The sequence below is a fragment of the Mustela putorius genome, unplaced genomic scaffold (genome assembly GCF_011764305.1).
Source record: "Mustela putorius furo isolate JIRA1106 unplaced genomic scaffold, ASM1176430v1.1 tig00003896_pilon_pilon_pilon, whole genome shotgun sequence".
NCBI lineage: Eukaryota > Metazoa > Chordata > Mammalia > Carnivora > Mustelidae > Mustela > Mustela putorius.
Genome location: NW_025422045.1, coordinates 15233342 through 15246444, shown reverse-complemented (window position 1 = coordinate 15246444; position 13103 = coordinate 15233342). Strand labels below are relative to the sequence as shown.

General features: G+C 38.0%; 1 pseudogene; it reads left to right on the top strand.

The window, feature by feature from the left end:
* Positions 1-4071: 4071 nt before the first annotated feature.
* Positions 4072-7857, top strand: LOC123388201 (annotated as a pseudogene).
* The last annotated feature ends 5246 nt before the right edge of the window (positions 7858-13103 follow it).

Sequence of the window (13103 nt, the reverse complement as noted above, 5' to 3'; positions counted from 1 at the left end):
GGGATATCCTTTCTTTAAAAGGATTCTGCATAAAGATTTCATTCTGATGTTTTATTGATATAATTAATTGATAAATATTGATATACTTATTGTGTTATATTTCCGAGAAATAGTTGTAGATTACAACAAAAATCATGTATATAGTTTTATTCTATATAATTTTATACTTTAAATACAATTTTATCATATAACTTTATAGTATCACTACCTTATAAGACATATCACAGTATAATAATTTTAATTTTATCATATTTTATACAAATGTAATTTGTAATTATAATATAACTGCATTATAATTTAATATTAGTAGAATTATATAGTAATTTCTATGTAATATAACTTTATGTAAACAGATATAATCTACATACACACTCAACCCACACATTGACTTTGGAATGGACTTAGCAATTTTCTATCTTTGTTAAACCAGATTTCTCTCCCTAGCTTATTTTGTCTACGGTATTTATAGAAAATGAATTTTAATTTCCTAATCATAGTTCAGTACAGCAAAACTGTCAGTTTTTAACCTTTTAAGACATGAAACATTCAGTAGAAGCAAGCAAGTGTGAGAATAAAATGCTCTATCAGTCTTTCTCCTGGTTTTGAAAGTCAGAGAGAAGGAAAAAGACACTGTTTCAAAATCCTATTTATTTAAAAGTATAGATTTTCCTGGAAATGTTTACTATACTTAAACTTTTTATTGAAAAAATGAATGTATGCCAGTGAAATTCAATTACAGAGGTTAATTTTCACACGGGGAAAATTGCTATTTCATGGCTCAATATTTCATGGTGTAAATTGAGAAATTGTGTAATGATTTTAAAATGCATTGGAGTAGGAAAATAATAAAATGTAATGCATAAACTTTAAATAAACACTACATCAAATTATATCTTACAGTTCTGATTCCGTACCTTGGCAAGTCATCTATTAGGAAGTGTGTTTGAGTATAACAGAGTCAGATCTTATGCTGAGTTTTTAAATGTCCTTAGATCCTAAAAAGACTATTATAAGCAAGAGTTAACTTTTGTATTAACTAAACTAATGGTCAAAGTATTCAATTTTTTGTATGTTGATTCTGAAACATCAAACGAAAGGAAAGAATTGGGCAATGATTGGGTTACTTGAACAACCAAATGAAACTTCCAATAATTTTGGACAGTTTTTCAATAAGGAGAAGCATGCTCCTAGGTACTTCTGTTTTCTATTATGACTGTAATCTCATACATTTTCATGAACACTAGAAGAATACAGATTGAAAACTGCCTTGGGATAAATTTCTCAGGAGTTCTCTTTTTTTTTTTTTTTTTTTTTTTTTTTTTTTTTTTTTTTTTTTTTTTTTTTTAAATTTTTTATTTTTTATAAACATATATTTTTATCCCCAGGGGTACAGGTCTGTGAATCACCAGGTTTACACACTTCACAGCACTCACCAAATCACATACCCTCCCCAATGTCCATAATCCCACCCCCTTCTCCCAAACCCCCTCCCCCCGGCAACCCTCAGTTTCTTTTGTGAGATTAAGAGTCACTTATGGTTTGTCTCCCTCCCAATCCCATCTTGTTTCATTTATTCTTCTTCTACCCACTTAAGCCTCCATGTTGCATCACCACTTCCTCATATCAGGGAGATCATATGATAGTTGTCTTTCTCTGCTTGACTTATTTCGCTAAGCATGATACGCTCTAGTTCCATCCATGTTGTTGCAAATGGCAAGATTTCATTTCTTTTGATGGCTGCATAGTATTCCATTGTGTATATATACCACATCTTCTTGATCCATTCATCTGTTGATGGACATCTAGGTTCTTTCCATAGTTTGGCTATTGTGGACATTGCTGCTATAAACATTCGGGTGCATGTGTCCCTTTGGATCACTACATTTATATCTTTAGGGTAAATACCCAATAGTGCAATTGCTGGGTCATAGGGCAGTTCTATTTTCAACATTTTGAGGAACCTCCATGCTGTTTTCCAGAGTGGCTGCACCAGCTTGCATTCCCACCAACAGTGTAGGAGGGTTCCCCTTTCTCCGCATCCTCGCCAGCATCTGTCATTTCCTGACTTGTTGATTTTAGCCATTCTGACTGGTGTGAGGTGATATCTCGGCAGGGATGTCCATTGTCACCACTGCTATTCAACATCGTACTAGAGGTCCTAGTCTCAGGAGTTCTCTTAATTGCTACTGCAATAATACTGAGTTTCGATTTTATAGACTTTGGAGTTGTCAAATTTTATGACCAATTACACCCCTGTATGTGAACAATTAAAGAGTTTAAAAGCTCCACTTTATTTTCACTACGGCATTATTTACAATAGCCAGTATATGGAAGTAATCTGTGTCCAAGGGGAGATGGATAAAGAAGTGTGGGTGTGTGTGTGTGTGTGTGTGTGTGTGTGTGTACACCTTTGCTGTATCCCAAAGATTTTGCACAGATGTGGTTTCATTTTTATTTGTTTCCATGATTTTTTTAAATTCTTCTCTATTTTCCTGATTGACTCATTCATTCTTTAGTCGGGTGCTCTTTAGCCTGCATGTATTTGAGTTCTTTCAACTTTCCTAAATATATATAGTGATAGAGAGATGTAAAGATACATAGATATTATTCAAACAACAAAAAAGAATGAGATGTTACTCTTTAAACAAAATGACTGGACCTAGAGGGTATTATGGTAAGTAAAATAAGTCAGAGAAAGACAAATACCATATGATTTTATATGTGGAGTCTAAAAAAACAAAAGAAACTAAAAAGAAAAAGTCTTACAGATAGAGAGAACAAACTGGTGGTTGTCAGATGTGAGGAGGGTGCAGATGGGCAAAGTAGGTACTAAGAGACACAAACTTCAGTTATAAAATAAGTAAGTCTCAGCGATGTGATACACAGCATACGGAATATAGTCAAGAATATAGTAATGACTTTGTAAGCTGACAGTAACTAGACATCTTGAGGGGATAATTTCATAAAGTATAAAAATATTGAATCAATCTAATACATACTTAAATAGAATGCTGTATGTCAAAACTAAGTGTGGAGGGTGCCTGGGTGGTTCAGTTGGTTAAGCCATGCCTTCAGTTCAGGGCATGATCCCGGAATCCCAGGATCAAGTCCCACATTGGGCTCCCAGCTCTGTGGGGAGTCTGCTTCTCCCTCTGACCTTCTCCCCTCTCATGCTCGCTCTCTCTCTCTCTCTCTCTCTCTCTCAACTAAATGAATAAAATTTTAAATAAAAGAGTGGATACCAACATAGCTTTTAGGATGATGATACTTTATTCTTATATTGTTGAAGAGAGCAAAAGCAGGGTTAAAATCTGAAAGTGAAAAATTTTATTTATAAACATGCTAGAATACATTGAAATAAAAAAGGAAGAAAATATATTGTGTCTTTAGAGGTTAAATTCTGTTATAAATGAACATCATGTCTATGGGAATCTATTTCATGTTTCCCTCTTAATGCCTTTATTTTAAAACTTTTCTGAGACATTTGAGTTTCCCTCTGAACAAAGGGGGAAAGAAGTGTTCGTTATCCCAACCCCCACCCCCTCCCTCCTGCCCAGTAAGGCCCAGCTCGGAGGGCATTTCTGTTGCCTCTGAAATCTTGAAATAAACATCAGAAGAAACAACATCAAATGTCAATGTTTCGCCAAGGCGGGCAGTGGGTCCTAGAAACCTGTCTGCCAGAGCATCACCCAGTCTGCACCGCAAGAACACGCAAGGGCTCCAGGCTGTGGTGGAGCCTGTGGTTAGCCAGGTGCGGGCGCAGCAGGGAGTCCGGGGCCAGGGCCGCGGGGGCTGCCGGGACGGCCGCCAATAAAGCGCTCCAGAGGTGGTGCGGCGCTGGCGTGCCTTCCTTTGGGCCTCGGTGCTTGCGTGTCTCCTGCTCCACCGGGCTGAGGCGGCTGGTGTTGTCCAGAAGGCCTCGGGGCAGGGTCGGCCATTGGTGGAGCACACACCGGGGCCAGGCCTGGCTGCCTGTGTGAGACCTCAGGTGTGCCTTACTAGCTCCCTGAAGGGCCGGGAGGCCTTCCTGACAAACGTGGGTGTGCTTGCCAGCGGAGGCTCCTGCAAGGCATGGCCTGCTTCCTGTTGCGGACTCCGAAGATGTCAACGGCCACTTGTGGGGGACGCTGGATCTCCATCAGGTAGGTGAGCCATCAGCAGGCCCAGGTGGAGGCGTTGCCGGGTCGTGTTGAAGATCCGGATCGCGTCTTCGTTCTGGCTGGGTCACCTTGTGGAAGATCATGCCCAGGTGTTGTCCTCCTGCGGTGCCCCTCTTTGTGTGATGTTCCTGCAAGGCTCCTTCTTGATGGGCCCCACATAATGGCCCATCTTGAGTGTTCTCCGGATAGGCTTCTGGTATGGCTCTCCTTCCTCGGGCCCTGTAGTTGGGGCCTGTATTGTGGTGATGTCACAGCATATGCAAATAGGGAATGAGAAATTTGGATTCCAGAATTTTGTCCCGACCTTGGGCAACCATCAGTCGGGGATGGGGCAGTGATTTCAGAGTTGTGTGGGTCAGTCAGCAGTTGTGGTCAGTCTGGTCCCAAAACTGACTGGAAAAAGAAGTTGTTGTTTCAGGGAGGGGGTGATGAATGCTGTTTTACAGGTCATCCTAATTAAAATGTCAAAATGGAGGGCTTCCAGAGAATTCCTGAGAATAAGACTGAGAGAAGGGGCTAGTCTTTTAGTGTCTCCATTTCAATTGAGACTGCATTATTTAGAGGAGGAGAATCCCATCATAGCCATTTCAGATTCTGCAGTGCTTTGTAGTGGGTTAACATGGATTAAAAAAAAAAATAATAAAGAATAAGAGAAGTTAAAAGGAAATCTATCTGCCTTAGGATTTCTTTCCTTTTTTCTTATTGGTGTAATACTGATTTTTGATTTCATAGACTTTAGACGTAGCCACTTTTTATCAAAATATGCCTAATCCTGTTTATACACACGATTCAATTAATGTCAAGCACCAGCTGTATTTCAGATTACATGAGCAGAGCTTGTAGTGGACATAGAGAATTTAAGAACAGACATTCTCTCTGTAGTGGAATAAAAGTAAGGAAACGGTCACAAAATATGCTGTCAGATGATTGTTATGATCAATATAAAAATAATCTCTGAGAGCATAGGAGAGGGGAACTTAATTCAGTCCTCATGGTTAAGTAAGGCTTCCCTTATTCAGTTTTTCTCTGATTTCTGAGCATGGTGTATTTGTCCTATTATCACACACACACACACACACACACACACACACAGCATGTTTAGCACAGAACCAACCAGTCCTGTTGTAAATGCTGAAATAGATGCTAGATCCCATAAGTGTTTCTGACTTTTTAGAAGTACCCATGCCTCTTGTCTCATTCCCAGTCTCTGCTCAGGTCTCTGTCTTGCTCTGGTCAGATCCTTGAGAATGGATGTGAACTCTTGTGCTGGCGCTTTAGGAGTTTTGTTGTCTGGAGTGGATAAACATGCCTCCTTGATATGTTAATGAAACTTGAGTGAGTAATGTCACCAGTTTTCTGGGAACTATGAGCTTCTGTAGGTAATTTGTCATTGTCAGTGCATAGGCAGCCATAGATTTTAAATGGAGGAACTTTGAATTTTGAGAAAGTGTTTATGAAACTCATTTTCCTGTTTTGAAATAAGGTAATTAAAATACAGAATAAAGTGTTTTTCAAAGTGTGATTTGAAGACTGCCTATCTCAAAATCACTTGGGATGCTTTTCAGAATGCAAAGAACGTGGATCCATCATTGCTTTTCTGAATTAGAATTCTGGGAATGAATCCCAGAAATGTGCTTTTTACACTAAGCTGCTTCAGGTAATCCTTATTCATAAACATGACTAAGAACCACTGGATTATTGTTGACATTATCTATCTGCAAGTGTAGTTGTTATTAAGGCTTGGTTAGAAGGATTTGCTTATGTGAGAAGTCTCTCTTAATGGACCAGGATGCATTCTCAGAAATACATCATGAGGATATAGTAAATCAAAAACTGTGAGCTCATAAAATATGTTGTTTATGGATGGAAGAGTTGGTTACTGAGAAGTTGCTTTGAAGTTGAAGGCCTCTAAAACATTTCTTCTTTACCTATAGTCATTAAGGGATCAGCAGCTTCCTCTTTTATTTCTCTGTGAGATATCAATATTTTTCTTTAACATCAATATTGAAATAGGTTTTAAATCAAATTATTTTGTGTAAAGAAATGTTTAATGTAATTTCTAAATGCTAAATTCTCAAAGGGGAGCTCCCAAATTTAAGGATTTCCATTTGAAGTAAAATTCCATTTTTATACATGGGGAGATAATTTTTTTCATTTCTCTCTCTTCCTCTTTGATCTCAGACGCAGTTTGAAGAAGAGCTTAGGGAGACTTTCATAGAAAGAAATGTATATCCCATCATTGGGTTTTCTGGTATTTCCCCCTCCTGTTAGGAGGGCCCAGAGGATCTTGACTAAGGAAGTGACACTTGCAGTTTTATGGTTCTGCTTAAGAAATACATTCTCCCTAGTTCATTTCTTTAAAGAATTATGAGTTTCGTTTGTATTTAAAGCTGTTATTATCTAGTTCCACCATTAGCCTGTAAACCTCCTGAAGTCAAGATCAGTGTTTTACCTCAGAACTTGATATAGTACTAGGCAAATGGTAGGTGTTTATTAGGAATATTAGTTAAGCTCATTAAGTACATCAGCAGACTGGATAAGTTAACACATTATTTTTAAAAAAAACACCTTATGGCTGTTACTGATGATTTCTTCCTAAAATCAGATTTAATAAAAACCTAAATGTGTGTTTTTAATAATTTTTGATCAATTCTTTATTATTTTGATTCTTATCTTTTAGGTATCATTAGACAAAGTCAGTATATGGTGCAAATTACTCTGAAGGGTCTTAATTTATATTCCTGGTTCTCTGTAGGAGTAGACCAGTGCAGCATTTTCCCCTTGCTTTCTCTCCTGTGTTTTATGTAAAAATCATTCTGGGAAACCTTGTTCTGCTTACAGTGACCTTTGACCCTCCTTTACACTCCCCCATGTACTTTCTTTTAGCCAGTCTCTCATTTATTGATTTGTGTTTTTTACCTTAGCAGTTCCTAAGTTGATTCATGACCTGTTCTCTGGGCACAAAACCATATTCTTTCAGGGACATGTCATCCAAATATTTGTGCTCCCTGTCCTGAGTGGACCAGAAATGGTGCCGTTCATCACCCTGGCCCTGAACTTATATGTGTGGCCATATGTAAGCCCCTCCACTACCTAACATGAGCCTGCAGATGTGCATTTTACTTCTGTCTGGTGCTTGGGCTATTGGCCTCATTCATTTAATGGCCTTATTAGCTTTTGTTGCCCATTTGTCTTTTTGTGGTCCCAGTGAGATAGATAGCTTTTACTGTGACCTTCCTTGGTTTATCAAACTGACATACACAGATACCTACAGATGGAATTCATAGTTACTGCCATCAGTGAGTTAGTTTCCATGGGCATCTTTTCATTGCTTATCTCCTATATCTTCATCCTGGTCACTGTATGGAAGTGCCCCTCAGGTGGTTTGTCTAAGGCCTTTTTTACTCTTTCTGCTCATATCACTGTGCTGCTTTTGTTTTATGGACCATGCATCTTTGTTTGTTTGTGGCAATTTCTCACCATGTCAGTGGATAAGATTCTTTTCATTTTGGACCTTAAGATTACACCCATTCTGAATACTTTTTTCCATACATCGAGGAAGAAGGACATGAAGGTGGCAATGAAGAGATGGAGTTTGAGGATAATTTTTAAAAAGTTCAGGAGAAAACAAGTGGTGCCTTCTGTATGCAATACTATATGCACAAGTATTAAAAGGTTATATACTGTCTTCAGATAATTTATTTTCTTTATTTAAGCAGCTCAAAAATCTTGGATAATTTATTCCATGTTAATGGCCAATGGTGTGATTATACATGTATTTATGTATGTATGTATGTATGTATTATGTATGTATATATGTATGTATTTTGTATTTTTTAAGATTTTAAAATTCTGAAAGTACACTTTTTGTGTGGCTTACATATTGACTAGTCTGTAGAATCTTGGAAAGTTTTATGAATTTCAAGGTGTATTTGTAGAGCTACTGGTGTAGCTGATATTTTCTCTGTCACTGAGTTGAAAAATATTCTCATATAAAGAGAGTGATTGGTTCTTGTAAATTATTTTTGGCAAGCAAATCAGGATTTTCTTATGTTAATTCAAGATGCTGTTATTTTTTCCTTTATTTATGTTAATAGATATTCTCAATTATATGAATACAATTTTTTAAATTTATTTTTTATTTTCAGCATAACAGTATTCATTATATTTTGCACCACACCCAGTGCTCCATGCAATCCGTGCCCTCTCTAATACCCACCACCTGGTACCCCGACTTCCCACCCCCTGCCCCTTCAGAACACTCAGATTGTTTTTCAGAGTCCATAGTCTCTCATGGTTCACCTCCCCTTCCAATTTCCCCCAACTCCCTTCTCCTCTCTATCTCCCCCTGTCCTCCATGCTATTTGTTATGCTCCACAAATAAGTGAAACCTTATGATAATTGACTCTCTCTGCTTGACTGATTTCACTCAGCATAATCTCTTCCAGTCCCGTCCATGTTGCTACAAAAGTTGGGTATTCGTCCTTTCTGATGGAGGCATAATACTCCATAGTGTATATGGACCACATCTTCCTTATCCATTAGTCTGTTGAAGGACATCTTGGTTCTTTCCACAGTTAGGCGACCATGGCCATTGCTGCTATAAACATTGGGGTCCAGATGGCCCTTCTTTTCATGACATCTGTATCTTTGGGGTAAATACCCAGTAGTGCAATGACAGGGTCATAGGGAAGTTCTATTTTTAATTTCTTGAGGAATCCCCACACTGTTCTCCAAAGTGGCTGCACCAACTGGCATTCCCACCAACAGTGTAAGAGGGTTGGTTCCCTTTTCACATCCCCTCCAACACATGTTGTTTCCTGTCTTGCTAATTTTGACCATTCTAACTGGTGTAAGGTGATATCTCAACATGGTTTTAATTTGAATCTCCCTGAGGGCTAGTGATGATAAACATTTTTTCATGTGTTGGATAGCCATTTGTATGTCTTGATTGGAGAAGTGTCTGTTCATATCTTCTGCCCATTTTTTGATATGATTGTATGTTTTGTGTGTGTTGAGTTTGAGAAGTTCTTTATAGATCCTGGATATCAACCTTTTGTCTGTACTGTAACTTGCAAATATCTTCTCCCATTCCATGGGTTGCCTCTTTGTTTTGTTGACTGTTTCCTTTGCTGTGCAGAAGCTTTTGATTTGATGAAGTCCAAAAAGTTTATTTTCTCTTTTGTTTCCTTTTCCTTTGGAGACATATCTTGAAAGAAGTTGCTGTGGCTGATATCGAAGAGGATACTGCCTATGTTCTCCTCTAGGATTCTGATGGATTCCTGTCTCACGTTGAGGTCTTTTATCCATTTTGAGTTTATCTTTGTGTACAGTGTAAGAGAATGGTCGAGTTTCATTCTTCTACATATAGCTGCCCAGTTTTCTCAGCACCATTTATTGAACAGACTTTTTTCCACTATATATTTTTTTTCCTGTTTTGTTGAAGATTATTGCCCATAGATTTGAGGGTCCATATCTGGGCTCTCTTCCTCTGTTCCCCTGGTCTATGTGTCTGTTTTTATGCCAGTACCATGCTGTCTTGGTGATCACAGCTTTGTAGTAAAGCTTGAAATCAGGTAACGTGATGCCCCCCGTTTTATTTTTGTTTTTCAACATTTCCTTAGCGATTCGGGGTCTCTTCTGATTCCATACATATTTTTGGATTATTTGCCCAAGCTCTTTGAATAATACTGGTGGAATATTGATCGGAATAACATTAAAAGTATAGATTGCTCTAGGCAGTAGAGACATTTAAACAATGTTTATTCTTCCAATCCATGAGCATGGAATGGTCTTCGATCTTTTTGTGTCTTCTTCAATTTCTTTCATGAGTGTTCTGTAGTTCCTCGAAAACAGATCCTTTACCTCGTTGGTTAGGTTTATTCCCAGGTATCTTATGCTTCTTGGTGCTATAGTCAATGGGATCAATTCTCTAATTTCCCTTTATGTATTTTCATTGTTAGTGTATAAGAAAGCCACTGATTTCTGCACATTGACTTTGTATCCTGCCACGTTGCTGAATTGCTGTATGAGTTCTAGTAGTTTGGGGGTGGAATCTTTTGGGTTTTCCATATAAAGAATCATGTCATCTGCAAAGAGAGAGAGCTTGACTTCTTCACTGCCATTATGGATACCTTTTATTTCTCTTTGTTTTCTGATTGCTGTTGCTAGGACTTCTAATACTATGTTGAACAAGAGTGGTGAGAGTGGGCATCCTTGTCTTGTTCCTGATCTCAACGGGAAGGCTGAAAACTTTTTCCCATCGAGGATGATATTTGCTGTGGGTCTTTCATGGATAGATTTTATGAAGTTCAGGAATGTTCCTTCTATCCCTATACTTTGAAACGTTTTAATCAGGAACAGATGCTGTATTTTGCCAGATGCTTTTTCTGCATTGATTGAGAGGACCATGTGGTTCTTCTCTCTTCTCTTATTAATTTGTTCTATCACATTGATTGATTTGCAAATGTTGAGCCATCCTTATAGCCCAGGGATTAATCACATCTGGTCATGGTAGATAATCCTTTTAATGTGCTGTTGGATCCTGTTTGCTAGGATCCTGTTGAGAATTTTAGCATCCATATTCATCATTGATATTGGCCTGAAAATCTCCCTTTTGGTAGGGTCTTTGCCTGGTTTGGGGATTAGGATAATGCTGGCCTCATAGAAAGAGTCTGGAATTTTTCCTTCTGCTTCAATTTTTTGAAACAGCTTCAGGAGAATAGGTGTTATTTCATCTTTGAGTGTTTGGTAGATTTCCCCAGGGAATCCACTGGGTCCTGGGCTCTTGTTTTTTGGGAGGTTTTTGATCACTGCTTCAATCTCGTTACTAAAAATTGGTCTATTCAAGTTGTCAATTTCTTCCTGGTTCAATTTTGGGAGTTTATAGTTTTCCAGGAATGCATCCATTTCATCTAGGTTGCTTAGCTTATTGCCATATAACTCTTGATAATAGCTTCTGATGATTTTTTTCTACTTCCTTGGTGTTAGTTGTGATCTCTCCCTTTTCATTCATAATTTCATGTATTTGAGCTTTCTCTCTTTTCTTTTGGATTAGTGTGGCCAATGGTTTATTGATCTTATTAATTCTTTCAAAAAACCAGCTTCTAGTTTCATTGATACATTCTACTGTATCTCTGGTTTCTACCTCATTGATCTCAGCTCTAATCTTGATTATTTCTTTTCTTATATGTGAAGTTGTTTTGATTTGTTGTTGATTCTCCAGTTCTTTAAGGTGTAGAGACAGCTGCTGTGTTCTGGATTTTCAGTTTTTTTGAGAGAGGCTTGGATGGTTATGTATTTTCCCCCTTAGGACTGCCTTTGCTGTATCCCGTAGGTTTTGGACTGAAGTGTCTTCATTCTCATTGGTTGCCATTCTTCATTTCTCATTGTTTCAGTTCTTCTTTAATCTCCTGGTTGATCCAAGCATTCTTAAGCAAGGTGGTCTTTAGCTTCCAGGTGTTTGAGTTCCTTCTGAACTTTTCCTTGTGGTTGAGCTGCAGTTTCAACACATTGTGATCTGAGAATATGCAGGGAATAATCTCTGTCTTTTGGTATTGGTTGAGTCCTGATTTGTGACCCAGTATGTGGTCTGTTCTTGAGAAGGTTCCATGTGCACTTGAGGAGAATGAGTATTCTGTTGTTTTAGGGCAGAATGTTCTGTATATATCTCTGAGGTCCATCTGGTCCAATGTGTCATTCAATGCTCTTGTTTCTCTATTGATTTTCTGCTTTGATGATCTGTCTATTTCTGAGAGAGGCATGTTAAGATCTCCTACTACTAATCTATTCATATCAATATGACTCTTTATCTTTATCTTGATTAACAGCTTTCTTATGTAATTGGTTGCTCCCATTTTGGGGGCATAGAAATTTACAATTGTTAGATCATCTTGGTGGATAATCCCTTTAAGGATTATGTATTGTTCTTCTGTTTCTCTGAGGACAGTCTTTAGTTTAAAATCTAATTTATCTGATATGAGAATCGCTATCCCAGCCTTCTTTTGAGGCCCATTGGCATGAAAGATGCTTCTCCTTCGATTAACTCTCAGTCTGGGCGTATCTTTAGGTTCAAAATGGGTCTCTCTTAGACAACATGTGGATGGGTCCTGTCATTTTATCCAATCTGCAACCCTGTGCCATTTTATGGGCACATTTAGGCCATTCACATTGAGAGTGTTTATTGATAGATACGTTTTTATTGACATCGTGTTACTTTTGAAGTCTTTCTTTCTGTAGATTGTCTCTATATTTCTTTTTTTTTTTTTTTGATTGTCTCTATATTTCTGTTCAATGCGATTCTTAGTATTTTTCCTCTTTTATAGAACCCCCCTAAATATTTCCTGCAGTGTCGGCTTGGTGGTTGGGTAGTCTTTTAAGCCTTGTCGGTCTTGGAACCTCTTTATCTCTCCATCCATTTTGAATGTCAGTCTTGCTGGATAAAGTATTCTTGGCTGCTTGTTCTTCTCATTTAATGCCCTGAATGTATCTTGCCAGCCCTTTCTGGCTTGCCAGGTCTCTGTGGACAGGTCTGACGGTATTCTGATGGGCTTTCCTCTGTAAGTAAGGAAAGTAAGGAGCCTCTTTGTCCTAGCAGCTTTCAAGAGATTATACCTACAATTATGATTCCTCAATTTGACTATCAGGTGCCTTGATTTTTTTTTTTTTTTTTGGGAATGTATAAATCTTGGGTGGAGACCTTTTGGCCTCTAGTACATGAACTCTGGTTCCATTTGTGAGATTGGGAAAATTTTCATGAAGAACCTTTTCCACTGTATGTTCTAGACTTCTTTCTTTCTCTTCCCCTTCAGGGATTCCAATAATCTTGACATTAGAATGTTTCATGGCATCATTTATTTCCCTGATTCTGTTTTCGTGGTTTCTAAGCTGTTTGTTCCAGGCTTCCTCCTTATCTTTTCTCTCTATCTGTTTGTCCTCCAGATC